General features: G+C 36.0%; 1 pseudogene; it reads left to right on the top strand.

The window, feature by feature from the left end:
- The window catches only part of LOC113079485 (calcium/calmodulin-dependent protein kinase type II subunit gamma-like), a 29,644-nt pseudogene extending 16,477 nt beyond the window's left edge, over window positions 1–13,167 (top strand).
- Window positions 13,168–14,246: the final 1,079 nt, after the last annotated feature.

The raw sequence follows: 14,246 nt of genomic DNA, 5'->3' as shown, positions 1-14,246 counted from the left end.
GTGCTCTTGGTGATGGTCCAGGGATGCTCCGGTGGAGGTATTTCAGCCAGAGTCACCTTAAGGAACGGTGTTATACTTAAGAGTTGCATAACAGATAAAGTTGCCTTGTTTGATGTTGATGGTTTCTTAAGGTGGCTCGTTCTCCTTGTATACCTCAGTCCAAAGTCAGGTCGGCTTTTGTTCAACCAGATGCACTGAATTTGTGGGTGGATTCTGGCATGCATTTGCCTGTTGTAAGAATGAATATCTACATCATGTATGTATTAGCATGCTCTTTAGGGAAGACTTGTTGAGAAGAACCACTCTAATGAAGTCTTCACAGTGGGGATCGCTGTGGCGTCCCTCAGAAGTACCTTTCAGCATGTGTTCAGGTGTCTTTGTGCATGGAGCCCCCGAAGGAAAAGAAACCACATGTCCTTTTGTCTTTGTTTATTGCTTAGTTTTTTTGCCTCTTTTCTCATGCATCTTATTCGTCTTGTGAATGCTCTGCCAAGTGCTTCTGTTGCTTTACAACACTGATACTTAATAGTTGCAACGGTTTATTTAAGCCTCAGAAGTACATATGATTTAATAATCAGAGGCAGTTGTTGACGATGTGATAGACTGTAATATCAGCCAGGCCATTTAATTAACTGCTATCTGGTTATTTTGAGAGCATCGTCCAAAGAGTATTCCCACTTATGAGTTCCTTTAATTTTAGCAAATTTGTGAATGTCATGTCATCGTAAGATTTTAAGAAGTCTCTTGTGTTCACCAAGACTGCATTTCTTTGTTCAAAAATACAGTTAAACAAAAATTTAGTTAAATATTATTACCATTTACCATGAACTTTCTATGTTAACATTTTTAAACGTAATTTATTCCTGAAATGGCAAAGCTGTACTTTCAGCAGTCATTGCTTCAAAATCATTCTAGTATGCTGAGAAACAACTGTTATTTGAAATAGAAGTATTTAGCAGTGTAAAAGGATTTATTGTCGTTTTTGATCAATTCAATGCACTCTTGCTAAAAAAAAAAAAAGTAATCTTACTTACCACAAATTTTGAACAGTACTTTGTCCATGAGCCACCAAGCATTCTATTGGAAATTGCATTGACTATCTAAAAAAACCTCTTATCAGTCCACCACTGATCTCTTTAACTCATGCTAAGTAGTTTTTGATCCATTCCGTGCTATCAACAAGTGCAGCACACAAACTCAGTTGACCCCATTATACAATTTTAATTACAAGACCAGTTTAATTAACAGTTAAACAGGTCAGAAAAAAGGACTTATCGTCCACCCACTCGGTCCTCTAATGAATCAGCAGTTCAGCTCTAATGTGCTAGAGTGAATTGAAACAGACATTGGCATTGGTTTGTCAGATCTGCATGGAGTCTTATGCAGGAGAAATGCCTTCAGTGATGACAGCAGGCCAAACAGGAGATGCCTCTGCACAGCATGGACCCAGCATGAACAGAAAATCCTCTAGTTTTACTTTGATTCGCTTGATTCTTTTGTTTGCCACTGCTATTTTTCTTTTAATCTGTTTTAATAATCTGTTGATTGATTTATCTTACTTTTTCCCTTTGCATTCTTTCCTACCTCTCTCTACTTTAAAAGGTAAGAGAATTTAGGGATGATGCTTAAAAAGTCTGCTTGTGTCCTTGTATGTTTTTTTTTTTTGTGCATATGTGTTGGCATTGGGTCTCATTAGATCACCTTCGTTTTTCAAAAACCATGTTTCTGTTTATGAGAACACAGAATGAGATGTGTTCATAAAATGTTTCATATCAGTCTGATCTTTCACATTTCTTTGTGGAGACAATCTTCTTGTCAGGTCATGGTGCTCTGGCCTCTGCTTATGCTGCATTTCACTGCCCTATGGATGGTTATTCTGGTCCTGTGACTCGTTTCAACCAGTGTTATTTTACTATTATAGTATTTATTCATATTTTGGATTATTTTTTCGTTTAAGTTTTAGTAATTTCGTTTTGTGTTTTCATCATTTTTTCTTAGTTTTGTTTAATTTAAATCGATAGATTGAAGATGGAAATTTAATTTATGTAGTTTATTTCAGTTAATGCCTAGGAAACATTTCATTTTATTTCAGCTATTTAAAACAATTATACATATTTTTAGTTAGCAATACCATTACACTAAATGAGCAACATTCCTTTTTCAGTAACTATTCAGTTCATCAAATATTTGAGCATTTCTAATGTTTTTTTTTTTTGTTTTTTTGTTTCTGTTTTCTCTCCTCTCATCTTTCAGCATGTAAAAGTTTACTGAACAAGAAGTCTGATGGTGTGAAGGTAAGCCCCACACACATTAAAAAAATTGTTCTCATTACTCAAGTTTTTGAATCAGCTTTGGAATCATAAAATATTATGTTTTGTAACAAAGAAATGCAGAATTCTACTCCAATTTTTAAGCCAAAATGATTAAACACTCACTGTTTCTAATTTAAAATGATTAGCTGCTTACGTTTTTTTAGGCTGATATACTTCAAGGTGATCTTGAATAATATCCCCCCAAGGAGGCCTAAGCAAAAACCATGCAGCATATTTAGACTATTCATGGTATTTGCACATTTGTTAGTCCTGAGTCATGGCAAAATCTGTTGAAGCAGAGAGACTTACTCAGCCCTGTGCCGTCTCTGTGCATGCAGTGAATCGTCGGCCTTACACCAAGCTACCGAGAAGCAAATACTTCAAATGAAAGAAGTCTTATTAATATTAATAATTTCAGATTTCATCAGTTTAACATTTTCAACTGTTGCTACTAAACACCTCTGTCACATCACACATGGCTTTGCAACTTCTTGTGGTTGTTTTTCTTCTCTCTGTGGGATCTAACTAGAAGCTTTAATTTTTTTCTGTGTTCACTGGCCTGTTTCTATGCTTCCCTCTTTTGCCCTCCTCTGTTTCACCCTGTTCAGAAAAGGAAGTCGAGCTCCAGTGTTTATTTGATGGTGAGATCTGTTCCGTGTCTCTCCCCTTTTTCTGACTCTCGCTCAACAATTTCTCACTCTCTGGCTCTTTTTTTTTTTCTTGGTTGAGATGCTCGAGAGTTTGTTTGGGTCTTTTATTTGTGTTTTTTGTCTCATCATAGGATCATCAAACATTAACAGAGTCATGTTCACCCATTCAACTCTGTTTTATTACATACATTTATATTGAAACTCATTCCTCATCCCCATTGCATCAGTGCTTTCTTGGTTTGCCAGACCAGGGTTTCTCCTTGACCTAAGTTTGGTCTGTCTTCTGCAAGTCTACATCCTGTGAGCTTCCTCCAGCTCGACTCGCTTCAGTTTCATGGGCCTTTTAGAATCGGTAGCATGTAGCCACTGTATCCAATTTTAACCAGGGATGAAGTTTGCGCAGAGTGGACAAAGGACTCTTACTTGGTGCTCTTCGACAGGAAAGAGAGAATTTAAATGGGAATTGGAAGAGACTGTCTAAAGACACAGACAAACAAGCCTTTCTCTTCTGGATCTCCCCTTTTTTTCCCACAGTCCATAGTGCGTCAGGCGATTTCTGTTGCCATGGTAATAGCTGCAGTGACTGTGACATCAGGTTTGTCCTAACAAGTGATAAGCCCCTTGTTACGATAAAAAAAAATATATATATATATATTATTTTTTATTGTGATGGTTTAATTTAATTATAATTATGTTTAATTAATTTTAATTAGGCCACAAAGTAAATTAGAGCAGCAGCAGTTGATGTCTGTGAGTTGGACATGGCATGGTTCTGTTTTAGTGTCATCACAGGAGAAGCTCAGTTCTACATTTTTATTATCTAACAAACATCATTGAGACGTTTGTGCATAAAATTGCCATTTGTCATGTCTTGAGTTTCTCCATCAGGTCTGGACATAAGCACACCCTGACCTCAGTTTTACTCCCCTCTCGGCATTCATGGTCCGTATAATCAAGCAGCCAATAACCAATTTACTATTTGTGGTCTTGAAAACAAATAATAAACTTAAAGGTCACCAAGTCCAGTTAGTGATTCCAGTTAGACTTTTGGAAGAATTGATCATCGTTAAAATCTTATATAAATTATAGATTTTTTTAAAGCTTATATCATATATATTATATATATTAAATAAATAAAAATTGTTTTATGTTAATATTTAAAATTCTTTGTTAACATCTAAATGTTTTAAATCGATAGAAAATAGACATATTTTTTTCAGAAATGGGGTGATAAAGTGGCAGCTAGTTTGTAGGTCATCCAATGAAGTCTGAATAAAGAAAGCAGTTTCCTTTTCTTTATGGCTCTTTTACTGCTCTTGGCTGCTGTTTGGCTTTAGTCTGTTTGATCAGTGTTTGCTAACCTGTTGAATCTTTCTGTAAGGATTCTTGAACCTTCTTCTCAAGAATCGTCTCTTGTTTTACCGTTGCCTCTTTTCTTTCTTTCCTATAGTCAGACTTTGTTCTTTTTTTTAATCATGAGCTGTACCCTGCATTGATTCACAGAGTCAGAGGTCTGAGCGTAAACTCTTCTCGCCGAAGCTTTTCACTGCATGCACCAGTGGACTATCAGGGTCTTGTGGCTCCATGACAGTAACATTGCCAACAAAAGAATATATTTAAAAAAAAAATGTAAATACCAAACACTTTATCTGTAGCCTTGAAACATTTCTTTGATTCTGATTTGATTCTGTTTTTTATTTTATTTTTTGGCACTGGAGGAGCTGTTTTATCCATCTTCATGGATATATTCTAATATATATAGATATATTTACACATTTATCTACACCGTTACAAATTCTCTCCACATAGATGTTTGAAAGATGCTTACATACACATTTAGTGAAATTACTTTATTATTATTATTATTATTATTATTAAATAATAAAAAAAATTAAAGATAATATTTTATTGAACCATTACAAGTCCACTGGCCAATTTTATAGTATAGCAATAAAGGACATAATCCTGTAAAGGAAGTTTACTGGCTTTTGTACAGCATCCATGTTTTTGTCAAGAACTGTAATGTGATTTACAGATGCATGAGAATTGCTTTCATTTTGTACTATTATCTGCCATCAGTAGTTTAAATCTGTAATTCCGTATAATCTGCATATAATCTCTCATAAAAACAAGACCACAGTGGAGCGTCTCTCATTAAGTCAAGTACAGCTAAAACTGCATTTTTCATCAAAGTGTAATATTAAAGGTGCTCAAGAGTGTTACATCTCTTACTTCTAAGCAGATTTACCCATACAGGTCCTCTTACGTGCTGTACTGCGGCTCGAGGCGTCAAGTACGAGCTGAGGCTGTCGGTTCTTGAATGGCACTGAACAAAAGTCATTTTGTGTTGTCATTGTTTTGTTTTTGTTTTTTATTTTTTTGCCCCAGCCACAGACAAACAACAGCAAAAACAGTGTAGTAAGCAGCAGCACCAAAGACAGCAGCATATCATCCACTGCACCAATGGTACCTCATCTTAACTTTTTATTTCCTTCACTCATAGTCTTTCCTTTTCTTAGTCCTTAAGTCTATGTTTAGTAAAAGGCTTTATCAGTTCGTCCCATACCTGTTGTTTTGACTTCCACCACCCATCGCTCAATCCACTCAGATGAAGATGTGTGACGTTGCTCATGGTTTTTGATGAGCTGAACTAAAACATCTGGTTTGTGCCTGTGGATTTCTCTCTGGCTTCCTATTTTACCCAAACAAACTCGCAGGAGAAGTTTGACAGTTTAACAGACAAACCCTGTACTTGCTCTCCTCATATTAAAGTGAGATAACACCTTTTTAGGCTAGTGAAATGTAAATAAACCCTAGTTGCACCTTCTCTTAATCTCAATCGAGTGTCCAAGGGTAAAACAGGATCATTTTATGTCGGGAAACAATGCTGTTCTGTTTGTTCTGAAGATGCAATCCCTAACTTTGCATTATGGTTAATTGCTACTTTGACTGACGAATGGCTCTTACTGGTACGGCCAAGTTTATAGCCTTCACAGGACATGAGACATCTAAAAGTCTGAGATAATTATATATCATCAGTGTAAAACTGAATAAAAACTATTTAAATACCAAATATTTAATTGATATATGTGACGCTGGACCACAAAACTTAAGTCGCTGGGGTATATTTTTAGCAATATCCAAAAAACATTGTATGAGTCAAATTTATCGATTTGTTTTCTTTTATGCCAAAAATCATTAGGATATTAAATAAAGACCATGTTCCATGAAGATATTTAGTAAATTACCTACTGTAAATATATCCAAACTAAATTTTTGAATAGTAACATGTATTGCTAAGAATTTTCATTAGTTGTATCTTAGCCAAATATTGTCGGATCATAATAAACCAAATATATATATGGATTTTTATATATATATATATATATATATATATATATATATATATATATATATATATATATATATATATATATATATATATATATATATATATATATATGTATATATATGTAATTTTTTATTGAATATTATTTAAATATTAAATTTAGTTCATCTCAGTATTTGGTTTTGTCCTACACTCCATATTCATGTTATCTTGTTAGTCAGTTTCTTTCAGACTTTTGGGCACTACAGTGTCCCTGTCCTCATGCTACACTCTGTGATTGACCAGTGTGCACTTCTTGCTCACCCCCCAGACCTTGAAGCCGCTCGGGCTGACAGACGATGAGGGGTTTTGTCTGAAATGCATCAGAGGGAATTATTTTGTAATTGCCTTTCAGCATGTAGGGACTGCATCTTCAAGTCTGCGTTGACAGGTTGCTTATTAGAGGGTGTTGTGTTAGTGGTGGTGGAAATAAAGTAGAATCTAATGCGCAAGACTGTTTGTTTATATGTGGGGTGTGTATGTGCAAAGGTGGGATCAATGCTTTGTTTTTCAGGAGAAATAACATACTGTGGCATTGAAAGCTAACTGTTTGTGCAGTGTTAATCATTCCTGTTATGTCTGTGTGCTGTTGGTGACTGGGGTTGGTCTTGGAGAGAGTCTCGTCAAGCTTAATAACTACTGTTTCTTCCACTGTGTTTCTGTGGTTAACTGTACCCAGTCCTTGCTTGCATATCCACTGACTTTCAATTGTATAATGTCCTTCTTTACAAAAAATTGTAGTTGAGTACAGTGGCCTCAAAAGTATTTAGACACTTAAAGGGTTAGTTCACCCAGATATCAAAATTATGTAATTAATAACTTACCCTCATGTTGTTTCAAACCCGTAAAACCTCAGTTTATCTTTGGAACACAGTTTAAGATATTTTAGATTTAGTCCGAGAGCTCTCAGTCCCTCCACTGAAGCTGTGTGTACGGTGTACTGTCCATGTCCAGAAAGGTAAGAAAAACATCATCAAAGTAGTCCATGTGACATCAGAGGGTCAGTTAGAATTTGTTGAAGCATCGAAAATACATTTTGGTCCAAAAATAGCAAAAACAACGACTTCATTCAGCATTGTCTTCTCTTCTGTGTCTGTTGTGAGAGAGAGTTCAAAACAAAGCAGTCTGGATATCCGGTTCGCGAACGAATCATTCAGTTCACCAAATCGAACTGAATCATTTTAAATGGTTCGCATCTCTAATATGCATTAATCCACAAATGACTTAAGCTGTTAACTTTTTTTAATGTGGCTGATACTTCCCTCTGAGTTCAAACAAACCAATATCCCAGAGTAATTCATTTACTGAAACAGTACACTGACTGAACTGTTGTGAAGAGAGAACTGAAGATGAACACCGAGCCGAGCCAGATAACGAAACAATAGACTGACTCGTTCACGAATCAAAAACTGGTTGCATCAGTTTTCAGATCACCAGTGGTTCTTTCAGACAATTCGATTCAATAAACAGGTTGAAGAAAACGGTTCACCAGTTCTTTTGCGCTCGACGTAATGGCGTCATTTGAGATGATTGCCCTTGATTCAAGCCTTCAGTTTACCCGCGCTCATAACACTAGCACAGAATCAGTTCAGAATCAATCACCAAAAGAATCAGTTCAGTTCAGACGCTTTGTGTGTCGGTCTGCTTCACGCTAAATCACACATGCGTAGTATCATCAGCTCCACGGTTCACGAATCGGACGCGTCTGACAGAAATGGTTCTTGACCCTTGAATGAGTCAATGTTTTGTTCGTTATCTGGCTCGGCTCGGTGTTCATCTTCAGTTCTCTCTTCACAGCAGGGATAACTCCGGGATATTGGTTTGTTTTAACTCGGAGGGAAGTATCAGCCACATTAAAAAAGTTAACAGCTTAAGTCATTTGTGGATTAATGTGTATTAGAGATGCGAACCGTTTAAAACGATTCAGTTCGATTTGGTGAACTGAATGATTCGTTCGCGAACCGGATATCCAGACTGCTTTGTTTTGAACTCTCTCACAACAGACACAGAAGAGAAGACAATGCTGAATAAAGTCGTTGTTTTTGCTATTTTTGGACCAAAATGTATTTTCGATGCTTCCAAAAATTCCAACAGACCCTCTAATGTCACATGGACTACTTTGATGATGTTTTTCTTACCTTTCTGGACATGGACAGTACACCGTACACACAGCTTCAATGGAGGGACTGAGAGCTCTCGGACTAAATCTAAAAAATCTTAAACTGTGTTCCAAAGATAAACGGAGGTCTTACAGGTTTGAAACAACATGAGGGTAAGTTATTAATTACATAATTTTGCTATCTGGGTGAACTAACCCTTTAACACCTAACATATATGAATACCACTGCGTGTAGAATTAATTTTTTAAATATAGGCAAACTTTATTATTTATTGATTGATTATTCATTCATTAATTTACATTAATAAATACATTTTTAATTTGGATATTGGATTGTTATTGATATTACTATTTATCAACAACAGACCAAATAGTATTTATTTTAAAGAAATATAGCACAAAATATAGCACACATTTATAAATATATTATAAATAAAACCACATAACAAACAAACAAGTGTAATAAATAATAATAATTATTATTATTTTATTAATCACTATATCTGGACACCACACGTTTTCTGATTGATTGATTGCCAGACATTACTTGATCATGTTCATTATAACAAAACACCAAGCCAAGTGGCATTTTATTTTAAGAAAAACAGCACAGACGTGTTTATTTATTCATTGCTTATTCATATTAATTGATTATTTGTTTATTATTTTTATTATTTGATTAGCTTGTTACTGTTATTTCTGGTAAGCAAACAGTTAAAAGAATACAACGCAAGCTCTTTTATTTGTTTGTTTAACACAAAAACATGCAAGCAGATAATGGCAAAATATCACTTTTTGTACATTTTGGGCCACTGTATACATATTAACCGAAGTAACTCAAATGCAGAATTCCCCAATGTCAGTGTTTGATGTACATTCATGACAATCATGACAGTAGTACAGTCTCATCATGCTAGTTGTGGAGTTGGGGTCCCTGCACCCTTTTTCCTCAGTCGTGCATGGTAAACTCTCTCCTGCCTCCCCCCAGGAACCACAGACCACTGTCGTGCACAATCCAGCTGATGGCATCAAGGTAAGCCACCTCTTTTAACTCTGTACTGAGCACCAGTCATTTGAGCTACTTTCCCAAACCTTCACAAATATGACTCAAATGAAAGGGGCTTGCCCTCATGCTGGGTTGGCTGGTTTGTGCAGGGCTTGGTGTGTTCCTGTGAGAGCTCAGTTTGTGTGTGAGGGTGTGCTGGGGTATATCTGTGCTTGCGGGTGGTTCTTTATATGTGTGTATTTGCTGATTTACAGTGTGTGCACATTATATTGTTCTATATATTTCTATACGTTTTCCTTTCATACTGCGATCAACCCTCCATCTTGCACATTGTCTCTTTCTCTCGTCACAGGGGTCTACAGAGAGCTGTAACACACAGAAGAGGAGGACATGAAAGGTAGGAAAGGTACACTATCAGCTCCTCATGTATTCTGCATGTCTTTTCTCTTGTTCTCTGGGATCTACAGAATGGAATGTGTGTCTATTGGTGTATCAATTAAAAAGGCCATTAGTAATTGTTTTAAAGGCCCTTTTTACACCTGATGTTTAGATCTGTCCTGTAACAACAAATTTTGTGGGCAGGATCAGGGTCTTTGATTTTGTGGTTACTATAGTTCTGTGCAAAAGTCTTCGATTCTTCACCAAAATGTTGCTTTCAAAACTATTTGTATCTTTTGCCTAAGTGTCACTAGGTAATATCAGTTTTAGATTTCCAAACATTCCTTTTGCAAATTGTAATTATCCACTAAGATCATTGTTTGACCAAGTAGTCTGACATCAGATGGTGTCATTGAAACATTAATATGAGCTCTGCATCCACAAACTGTGGCCCTGGAGGGCCCACTGTCCTGCAGAGTTCAGACCAACCCTAATTCAACACACCTGAACCAGCTAATCAAGCTCTAAACACTGCAAGATATCACCCCACCAGGATCTAGTTTGCCCATCACTTGTCTAAGTCCATAAAACTTTGACGACTTCAAGATGCCTTTGAACAACCTGCTGGCAAGCTGATTCAAAACTATATGAACCTCTGTAGCTAAGAGAATTGGTGCTGGTACAAAGATAAAAATGGTCAAACTAAATTTGATTTGACTCGCTTCGTTTGTTCATGGGATTATTGTGGAAAACATCCTCACACTTTTTCAAAAAGTACTTAAAGGGGTAGTTCACCCAAAAATGAAAATTGTCATAATTTACGAACCCCATCTCATGAGTAAAATTTAACTATTTTACAATGTTGGTATTTTGTATCAAAACATACATTATGATTTGTATGGTAACATAATAAAAAAAAGGCAAGCATGAAGGTTCATCCTTAAACCTAAACATTAAGGGCTTAAGCAGATTGTACAAAATGTATGAATGAGATCGTATTAATTTTATCTGAATTTGCCACCAATTCACCAAAATATGAAAGTTACGAACTGCCACGAGTGTGTTCCATTTACTCACCCTCATGTTGTTTTCATCTCAGAAACACAAATGAATGTACTTTTAATGAAAACCTGACAGATTTCTGACCCTCCATTGAAAGCCCATTGAGGTTTTACAAAGTTCATAAAGATGGAAAATGAAATCCATGCATCTAACTAACATAGCAATTTAATCCAAGTCTTTTGAAGAGACACGATCACTGTATATGATGAAAGATTTTAATTTAGCTTTTATTCATGTAATAAAAGTGTGTGGGAGGGGAGAGGTGACTACCTCTGAATGTGATTTCAGTAAAAGGATTAATGAAATGCTTTGGACAGAACTTATTACCAGGTATAAATGGGGTCAAGAATTGTACACTTTCCCAATACTTAAAGAGAAATAGTGGTAATGAGGGCCAGAGGGAATAAATAGATTACAGATACAGGCAAGTGAATGATTGACAGTGAGATTTATTCCTGTGCGGTGAAAGGACCTTCATGGAATGATAATTGCTTTGCGTGTGCATTGACCTCCAGCTCATCAGCTGTAGATACACTGCTGGTCACTACAGCAGCAGTTATAGTGTAAGTATAAGACCACCAAAACAGCGTCAGACTGACTGATCTTGATATGCTGTGGATGCCAGAGTTACCATGACACTGATGAATCACAAAGTTTTGTGTTCGTATGATGAATGTACAGAATTAGTTTTACTGCACTGACCTTTACAGGCAGCAAACACTGCTTTTGACAGAGCCTCTGTATCACATCACAGTATGTTTTCTAACAGAGTCGCGTGGTAATTCATTACAGCACAGCAATAATACCACAACAGTTCAACACATCCTTGGCACCATTCATCGTCAGATTGGTCTTTTCGTTAAATATTCTAAGCTAGTCTGAGCTCTTCAATTATCTTTTGCAGGGCTATTAGATAATAAAATGTTACCTTACTTAAATCACTTCTGTATTTAATCTGGGAAACACAAGCAGAGGTTTAATGGCTCACTAGGGCTTTAGGAATCAATCTTTACTTTACACTAATCTAAGTTTGAATGGTCAGGCAATATAACTGGGACTGAACCCTCAGAGACCCGAGTTTTTAAAAAATTAATCATTTATCAGCAAGGATGCGTTAATTTGATTTAAAAGTGACAGTAAAGAGTTTTATAATGTTATTAAATATTTATGTTTAAAGTAAACGCCCCTTTTGAACATTTTCCACAAAAAAATTACTCATCACAACTGTTTTCAACATTCATAATAAGAAATGCATATTAGAATGATTTCTGAAAGGATCATGTGACACTGAAGGCTTCTGAACATTCCCTCCATTATAGGCATATATAAAAAGGTTCAAAATACATAAAAAAAAATGAATAGAAAGCTGTTATTTTAAATTGTAATGATATTTCACTATATTGCTCTTTTCGTTTTTGATCAATTAAATGCAGCCTTGCGAAGTAGGAAAAACTTCTTTCAAAAAAAATCTTACCAAGCCCAAACTTTTTAATAGTTGTGTGTATATTTATATCAAACTGTTTAAAACACAGACTGCATTAAAAAAAAATGTTAGACAGTTTTCATAATCGGGTTACAAAATGTACCTGTTTTACCTAGTTGTATCTAATATTTATTTCTTTATGAAGTATTTAATTGTTTTAAATAACTGTTCCAGTTCATCCAACAGTGGGTCTCTGAGGGATAAACCTCAGAAAGCATTCACTTGTGTCACAGCAGAAAGGCCCAAATAGCTCACATTCTATACCAGGGTGAAAATACTGTATGTCCCAGACAGAGAAGTCTTTCAGCTTTTTCTAAAACTCTGTGTAAATACAAACAGTTGTATAACATGTCCTTGTATAGAGGTAATGGAGACTTAAGGGTTTAGAAAATATTGCTTATTTTGAATAAAACAAAAACAATTCACATAATTTTACCATTTATAGTAATTGCTTTTTGCTCTTATGTTGCATGCACATTCTGTTTTAGCATGTGTTTTGTGTACTCTTTTGTGTCTGCTGGTGTTATTTTTGGACGATTATCATGCAAATTGTCATCATTTCATATATAAATATAACACCAGAGCCAAGCTGGAAAAAGACTTGTGGTATAACTTACCACAACAAATGTCACATTTTCCCCCCTAACTGTTTGTGTCAGTATCGGTGGGTGGGGCTAGCATTGAGACTGACAGTGCAGTGGTGAGCCAGTGCAGTGCCTCCGAGGAGCCAGCTCCTCAGCCCGAGGCCTCTCCCCCTGCCCAGCGCCCAGTAAGTCAACTGCTACAGCAGTGACCTTATCAGCTGTTTCTACAACTCCCTCTTGGACTTATCTGATCTCTACCTCACACATTCTCTGTCCCACTGTTCCCACTGCTGACTTGGAGTATCTCACCTTTCTAACCTTATCATTACTTAATGTGCTACAAAATAATTCTGGCTGAGGTTGACTCACTGGTCTTCTACATTGTTAAATATCCTAATTTTATTGTTTGGTGTCATTATGACAGGGGTAATATGATACATTTTATTTGTATTATTAATGTATTATTGGTTTTATTCATTTTGTTTACACAAAAACATTAGTTCAGTTCAGTTCTGACCCTTGAATTAAACCATTTTTGGTGCTCTGCCATTATGAATTGTCCACTCGGACATGGGCAGTAGTTTTGTTGCTCAAATTTGATGCATAAACTGATATTATATGAGTGTACTGAATACTGTATTTAAAGTATTAATCTGTGTCTGTGTGAGACAGGAAGGATGCAAGTGTTTGGATTGAGTCGTTTTAGGAAATTTTCTATTTGTACAGAGTAGAAAATAGGAGTTTAAATTTACATTACAGTATGTTTTTGTAGTATAATACGAATTAAAAATCAAGAAAATTTGGATTCCTTGTGATATGGCCCCTTCAAGACAATAATATGGAAAATACATTTTTTCCGGCTTGCCTAAGTCATTGTAGTACTTAAATAAAAATGCATGTCGCATCATCTGCTGTAATCAGCATTGCACAATTAGCACAATCAAGGACAGACACTGTCACCTAATTTTGAGTCTCTCACAGTCTACTATTTCCCCCTGTACTCGTGTACATCCTCACCACTGACATGGAAAGAATTGCACTGACCTTCTCAGTTAGAATGACCTTTTCATTTATTTATCTGTGTGACACTGAATACTTTGAGTTGTGACAGATGAGCAGAGGGCCCGTGCTGGGACTGTACATGACAGACATCTCTCAACACATGCACATACTGTGCATAGATCTGTGTGGCCATTACTCCTTCTCGTGTTCTTCATTAATTCCTACTGCTCATGCTTCTGTTGTATCGTCTTTGCATCTCTGT

Source organism: Carassius auratus, unplaced genomic scaffold, assembly GCF_003368295.1.
Source record: "Carassius auratus strain Wakin unplaced genomic scaffold, ASM336829v1 scaf_tig00028234, whole genome shotgun sequence".
NCBI lineage: Eukaryota > Metazoa > Chordata > Actinopteri > Cypriniformes > Cyprinidae > Carassius > Carassius auratus.
This window is presented reverse-complemented; position numbering and strand designations above follow the sequence as displayed.